This window comes from Eptatretus burgeri, chromosome 11 (assembly GCF_056783735.1).
Source record: "Eptatretus burgeri isolate ZD-2024b chromosome 11, Ebu_testis_v1, whole genome shotgun sequence".
Taxonomy (NCBI): Eukaryota; Metazoa; Chordata; class Myxini; order Myxiniformes; family Myxinidae; genus Eptatretus; species Eptatretus burgeri.
In genome coordinates this window covers 28470545-28477829 of record NC_140971.1, presented here as the reverse complement: position 1 = coordinate 28477829, position 7285 = coordinate 28470545, and the positions used below count along the sequence as shown (strand labels likewise).

General features: G+C 35.1%; 1 long non-coding RNA gene across 1 annotated transcript in view; it reads right to left on the bottom strand.

Moving 5' to 3' along the window:
• Nucleotides 1–33, bottom strand: part of LOC147016751 (uncharacterized) — a 1139-nt gene extending 1106 nt beyond the window's left edge. The window contains exon 1 of the long non-coding RNA XR_015049691.1: nucleotides 1–33. This exon is cut by the window's left edge and continues 610 nt beyond it. This is a non-coding gene — a long non-coding RNA (uncharacterized LOC147016751).
• Nucleotides 34–7285: the final 7252 nt, after the last annotated feature.

Genomic DNA, 7285 nt, shown 5'->3' with positions numbered 1-7285 from the left:
TGAGAGAAGTTTATCATTTCATTTCTGCTCAACAAAGACATTTAAACCAAGAACTAAGTTCCAAAGTAATCTTTGTGAATATAGTCAATGGTGATGAATGTAATTGGAAAATTAAGTTATTCCCCAAAGTAGAACATGGACAAATATTCATTGGTTCGCTCTTTGAGTGGAATGAAAATATGAAGGGAAAGAAGTGCTTTAATCAGTAAGTCAATTTTACATTTACTTGTGTGGGAGGGGCGAGAAAATCAGTCTCCTATTTTAGGCTTTTGGGGCTTGAGTCAGTCTCCTATTTTACATTTGCCTGTATGGGAGGAGGAGGAAATCAGTCTCCTATCTTGGGCTCTTGGGGCTTAAGTTAGAAAGTTTTTCCCTTTTCCACCATTCATTTGAATGGCTGCCTCAGAGCCCCATTTATCCTCTACTTATCCCTGCTTTTCATACGTTTGCGTTGATTTTCTTCATCAACATCAAAACCGAATTATAAAATCTTAAACCCATTACCACTCAGATGTTTAATAATTTGTCTCATTAACCTCCGCCATCGAAGATCGGAGGTTACTGTTTTCACCCCTTTCTGTTTGTTTGTTTGTGAACAGTATTATGGAAAAAACTCGACGGATTTCGACGAAACTTGGTGGGGGGATTAGGTATGGTCCAAGGATCATGTCATTAGATTTTGGACTTGGTCCAAAATCCAATATGGCCACTATGGTGGCCATTTTGAAAAAATATTTGAATTTTTTTTTTTTGGCATTTCTACATGTTTTAAGTGATTTGCAACCCCCCCCCCCCCCCCCGCCCAAAAAAAATTGTTAGAGAGAAAAAAAAATTTGCAACATTTTTTTTCAACAAAATTTCAATTTTTTTTTGCATTTCTCCATGTTAGTAGTGATTTCCAACAAAAAAACATGCCAAAATTATAATTGCGGCTGATTTTGGAACTTCAGGTGGATATACCCACGTAAAATCAATTTCTGTCTCAAGGAATCTAGTTATGACGAATGAATTGAGTATGTAAAAGTTAAAAGTAAAAGGGAAAGTTGCAAGCTATAACTCTGTGAGCACTGTTGACGTCAAATTGAATGAATAGGATATCAGGTTCACTTGAGTGACCTAGCAGTATTGGTGGCGGAGGTTTTGCACTCTGCCGAGTGCTCGCCCTCTAGTTCCTTCTGGATTAGTTTCTAATATCCCAAGAGCACCAGATTTTAGTTTCTTTAATTCACTCCTACAATGTGAATATTTTGTTGTACCAAGAGAAACCTCCTCAAATATTTGACCTTCATTCCTCAATCGCATATGTTCCTCTACTGAAATATAGTATTAATCTTCACCTTCTACTTCACCAGGTCTTATTGCTCTAGTTGTTGATACAATGCGTATCACAGGGTGTTTTTTAAGCAAATTTAAAATATTCTCATTTGTATTATACAAGAACCTTGATTTATGAAAGTTTTTTTTTTCCAGAAGCAGATTTACGCACAGGATTTATAATAATAGTTGTCAATTATATATGTAATTGTTTGTAAAATAAAAAATATATCCCTTTATATCTCATCTTGTTTCACAACAATATATTTATATTTTTCAGTCGTGTGCTTCATATAATCCCCAAATTCCTTTTTATGACATAATGTAGAACAATTGTCTCTCCAAAAATTGTTTATATCGATTGAATTTAACTTGAATAAAATAAAAGTATTAGCATTGTTTCTTATGGAGCAATGAGGGAGTTGAAAGTATGATTGACTAAGATAAATACAATTACAAGAAGAATTCTCCCTCTTGTGTCGTAGCTATCCATTACCGTCTGGTTTCTCTCATTAACACAATCATCAAAGATAACGAGGTTATTTTTTGATTTATCCAAATCTTGGGGAGAAGGTATATCATCCGTATTATCACTAAGAATACAAGTTATCGGTTTTGATTTCTTTTTATATCCCTGTGTATCACAAAATAGTTGTATTATATCGTCAATGTTGTAATCATTTAGTTTGTTTTGAAGTTTAAATAAACCGATTATATCTTCTTTTTGAAGACCAGCATTAAAACCTTGTGAGAGTAGTTGATACTCAGGTTGAAAACTTGACTTTGTGAAAATTATTAAATTATCATAATCTAAAAAGTTGGGAGTAAGGAGCATCTTTAAAAGTAAGCAGGTTTTTCCACATCCGCTTGAACCAACTATGAGACATCTTTATGAATTTGGAAGATTTTTATGGTTGTTAGATTTTATCTTATTTTCCCAAATGGGTAAAAAATCATTCATTTATATATTTGTAAAACAGGTTATTTAATATATTTATTGCCTTTTTTAGAAACTATATTTTATCCTCAGTTCGGATTTAATTTCAAGATAATCCATTATTTTATTTATGCAATATCTTGTGTTGATATTTCCCTGAAAATGTCAATCGTGAATAATATATAACAACAATCCTTTGAACATTTCTCTAATACATTCAGTTTCTTCCATTGGTAAGGAAAGCTTTGTTATCACCCTCATACTTTACATTCATTTCTCCAATCAATCTTGAAAGTAATTCATTTTTGGTGTAAATCTAAAAGAATTATATTCCTTTTTATATTTTTTATCATTAATTAGAAGATAATCACAGAATATACATTGTTTATAGGCTTTTGACTGTGTTTAATCCCCCTCTTTCACACCCAGGACAATTCTCAAATTTGTCATTTGGAGAATCAGGAAATTCAAAAGGCTCAAAATCTAGTAAATTATTCATATTTATAAAGTAAAACTTTACTTCAAATAAAATTCATCTTCGGTATCATCTTCGGCACTTTCATTGGGTGCTTTCACAATCATCTATAAAACTACTTTCATAACTGTCGTTTGAACACAAACTCTCGGCATCATAACTGTCTTCTGTTCCAACAGAGATACTATCATCACTCTCATCATCTTCAAAATCTTCAGTTGAATAATGACTCGTATTTAATTAGTTGAAAAAACATTGCCATCTATATCTATATACTTTTTTCCATTAACAGATTCAACTACGACATTTTTTATATTAAAGGTAATTTTAAAATGGTCCTTAACTACTATTGAACGAAATTAAATTTCACCTGATATATCAACATCCTTTATTTCATCAGGATTTACATCTTTAGGGTTGTTGAAAAAAATACAAATTTCTCCTTGCATATTACAGATGGTCTTATCTTTTCTTTTGAAAGCTTAATCCATGAGGTTTTTCTTTTTTGATACTTTTTCTTGTTTCATTACTTTTTCTAGTTTTGAATATATTGCCAGAAGGAGAGGAGAAACTTTTGTTAGAGCTACTTTAATTGATATTCTTCCAGATATACTAAAAGCCCTTCCACTTAAGAAAATTGAAGAACTCATATTATTCACCATAATTGTTTTTATCTAATAGATGTTATATATATATATATATATATATATATATATATATATATATATATATATATATATATATATATATATATATATATATATATATATATATCTTTATTCAATTTTACATCCTCGACATATTTCTCAGTATCTTTTCCAAATGAAGAGATTGATTGAAACTTGTCTTTTGTGTCTTGATACATTGTATTTATGAAGTGAAAAAAGTTGGAGGACAAAATGGTTTTAAGCACAGATTCACCTATATATTAAACGGAATTTTCATCAAGAAAATTTTATTTTAAGCAAAGTTTTGTTATATAAATATGGTGAATACAACGTACTGCAATGTTTGTAATCATGAATATAAATGTTATAAAAAAACACCTTCAAACCAACAAACACACATTCAATTTTTTCAGACAAATATCTCCACTTGATCAAGAAACAAAACATTGTGATAGATGTGATGATGATATTCTTAATTTTTTTCATAATAAACACCTTCAATCACGCAAACACAAGAACAATGAAGAAAAAGAATGTGCCACTAAATTCTCCATTGAAAACACTGATGGGGCATTTAAAGGACATATAAAAATAAGATTGTTTCGCTTTCAAGACCCTGGACCATCTTCAATCATTGGAGCTGTTGATATGGTTAAACAAAGTATTGAAACTATAATTAAAAACACATTAAGTGAAATGAAAACTTTAAAGTTTTATATGGGAGTAAAATTGAAAATGGTAAGACAAGACGATGAAACTACTCCCTATATGAGGACAAACCCACACTTTATATCATCATTTCAAGATTTTGTAAGATGTGATGTTTATGATTATCTCCAGTGACAGGAACAAGATGTTGATAACACTGTAGTAGGTAGTGGATTTACTATCACAAAGATAATCTTTTTACATATACACATCTTAAAATCAGATCCTCTTCAAGCTTTTTATATTGATTTACCAAAAGAGATAAAACTGGAGAAAGCAGTTGTTAATATGCAAAACAAAGACAATAAATGTTTTCTATGGTCTGTTCTTGCTCACTTACATCCTCCACAATGGAAACCTGAAAGGGTTGAACATTATAAGAAATCCGAAAATACATTAAATGTTAAAGATTTAAAGTTTCCAATGTCATTGAGAGATATTCATAAATTTGAGAAAATGAATAATCTATCTGTTAACGTATATGGATTAACGGATACAAACAAAGTTCAGATATTAAAAATTTTAAACAACTATAAAAATGATGAAACACACATTGACCTTCTCAACTTTACTTCAAAGGAAAAATCACATTATGCTTTCATCAAACATTTATCAAGATTAACCAAATCACAAATATATAAGAGAAAATATAAAATGTATCCTTGTAAGAGATGTCTCAACTCATTTCATACAAAAGAACGATTAAATCAACATTCGAAATATTGTGGTAAACATAAATCAACCGAAATCAATTTACCAAAAGCAGGTTCAAACATATCATTCAAAGATTTTAACAAATCCATAAAACATCCGTTTGTGATATTGTTACGGGGTCGGGTATCGGTGGCGAGCACAACCGCTGGAGGGAGAAGTAGAGTCGGCTCCACCGAACACACTGGAATTGAGGTCCTGTGTTTTGGGTAAGTCCGAAAGGCACGGGTCCCTTACTGGACCATGAATCGCCAATAATTCGACCGCGTGTAGGGTCAATTGCCAAACTTCAATATACCTAATTACCCATGCGGACAAAGCTACCGGGGAATTCACACCCTCGACGGACCTCGAGCGGAACGAGCCGTTACCGAGTCCGAACCGTGTGTAACCCGAGCGAAGATTACCAAGGCCCGTCGGACCAAATGAACAATTTACCGGCCCGAACGGCCTTACTAATTCGCAAAACACACCGTGCCAAGCCAATGAAAGAAACACAGAAACGAGCTGGAACATTTAACAAAAGGGATATTTCTTTATAATGGGGCAGGGGAGCATGCAAAAAGGCAGAGTTAACCGAATACTGAAGGAATAGTAATTTATGTACAAGCACTTATGCAGTTTTACTTAATAGACAGGCACCACAAACACACACCCACGTACACCCATAAAGAAATGGACCCATCAGGTCTTCACTGGAAGCCTCCAGCTCGAGGAAAGGCGAGCTGGAGGTCAGAGCCCTTTCTTGGACCTTTCCACCTCATGCAGTCTTCGACGATCCGGTGTGGCAGGACTCGAACCCGCCATGTAATGCCGCTCCATGCCCAGGCAGGCTCGCAGGCACACAGGCCACAAGAGAAGACGCTCTGTTGGCGGGACCCCAGGAAGGCGACGACTGGCTTCAGAAGACCACCAGACGTCCAAAAACCTAAAGACAACTCTCAACTCTCTACTCAAAGACCAGAAGACAACCACTCAACAACTCTCAACTCTCTACTACTCTAAACAACTCTTGTTTGGACCCACGCGCGCCTCTCTTATCCCATGCTCGCACTCCCTCATTGGGCAGAGAGAACGCTCTATGGCCATATTTGGAGCCAAGCCAGAACGAAAATGCTTGTGCCCATATTTGGAGCCAAGTCAGAACGAAAACGCTTGTGTCCATATTTGGGGCGAAGCCAGAGCGTAACGCTTGTGCCCATATTTGGGGCGAAGCCAGCACACCAACGTCCAGAGAAGCCCCGCCTAGAACACTGGACTCCGCCCACATACGTGCTGACACGCACGTGTGCAATTGTGCCGGTGGATGATGGTGGAAGGAAGCGAGGGCAGGTGTCATTATTGTTGTTGTTGGTAATTTAAATCCTAACTATCAAAATAACTCAGCGCACGTACAATTAATCACCCATTAAACATAGGACGGGACCCTAACTAGAAACACACACTTACCGATATAGCTGATCTATAGGACCTGGCTGTTGTGTGCAGTAAGCTTCCAAATTCGCAACAATACAGTCATGCGCCACTTAACGACGGGGTTACATTCTGAGAAACGCGTCGTTAAGCGACATCGTCGTTGTGCGAACATCTTTTTTTTTTTTTTTCGAACATCGAACTTACACAAACCGAGACACCTTGGCTTTATGGTGTAGCCTATTGCTCCTCTGATACAAACCTGTACAGCATGTTACTGTACTGAATACTGTCGGCAATTGTAACACACATCCAAGAGAGACCGAAGACACGTTAGATTTACCTTTGTGCTGTTCATGACGGCCATCGATGTTATTAGCAGCAGCTTACAATCTCCTCTCGCATCGATTATAGAAAGGTGAATAATTAGCGTTTGGATTTTATAAATACGTAATCATTTACAAATGAAGAAACGAGCACCTGTCAATTGTGATATATATTTTCGGAACAGTGCGATTGTTTTAACAACATAAAAAGCTTCACTAAAAACAATTTTGTGTTTTAATGTCGACTAAGAATAACGATTTATTCGCGGAATTCTTCAATTCAAAGGTAATTTACTTGCTCGAAGGTAAACGTGCAAACATTGGTTCAGTTTGAAAGCCGATTTCCTTGAATCCTGATTTAGCACGATCCTGTTTTTTTGGCGATGACATTTTATGGACCTCAACAATCGCATTATAACAGGGCCACACTGTCGTTTATTATCATTATGAGGTATTATGTACTGTACAGTGAACATAATTGTATGTGCTATTTTTATACGAGGCTACATCACTCGGCGATTGGAATTTTTCAGTGACATTTTTTTTCATAGCTGGCAGATCCGTCGTATATGCGGTCCGTCATTGCCCGGAACGTCGTTAAGCGGCGCATGACTGTATATGCTGATTTTGAAAGTATCCATGAAAAGATAGATACTGTTTCTCCAAATCCAAATAAATCATACACAAATAAATAAAATATCAAAAACATACTCCTTGTGGTTTCTGTTATTAT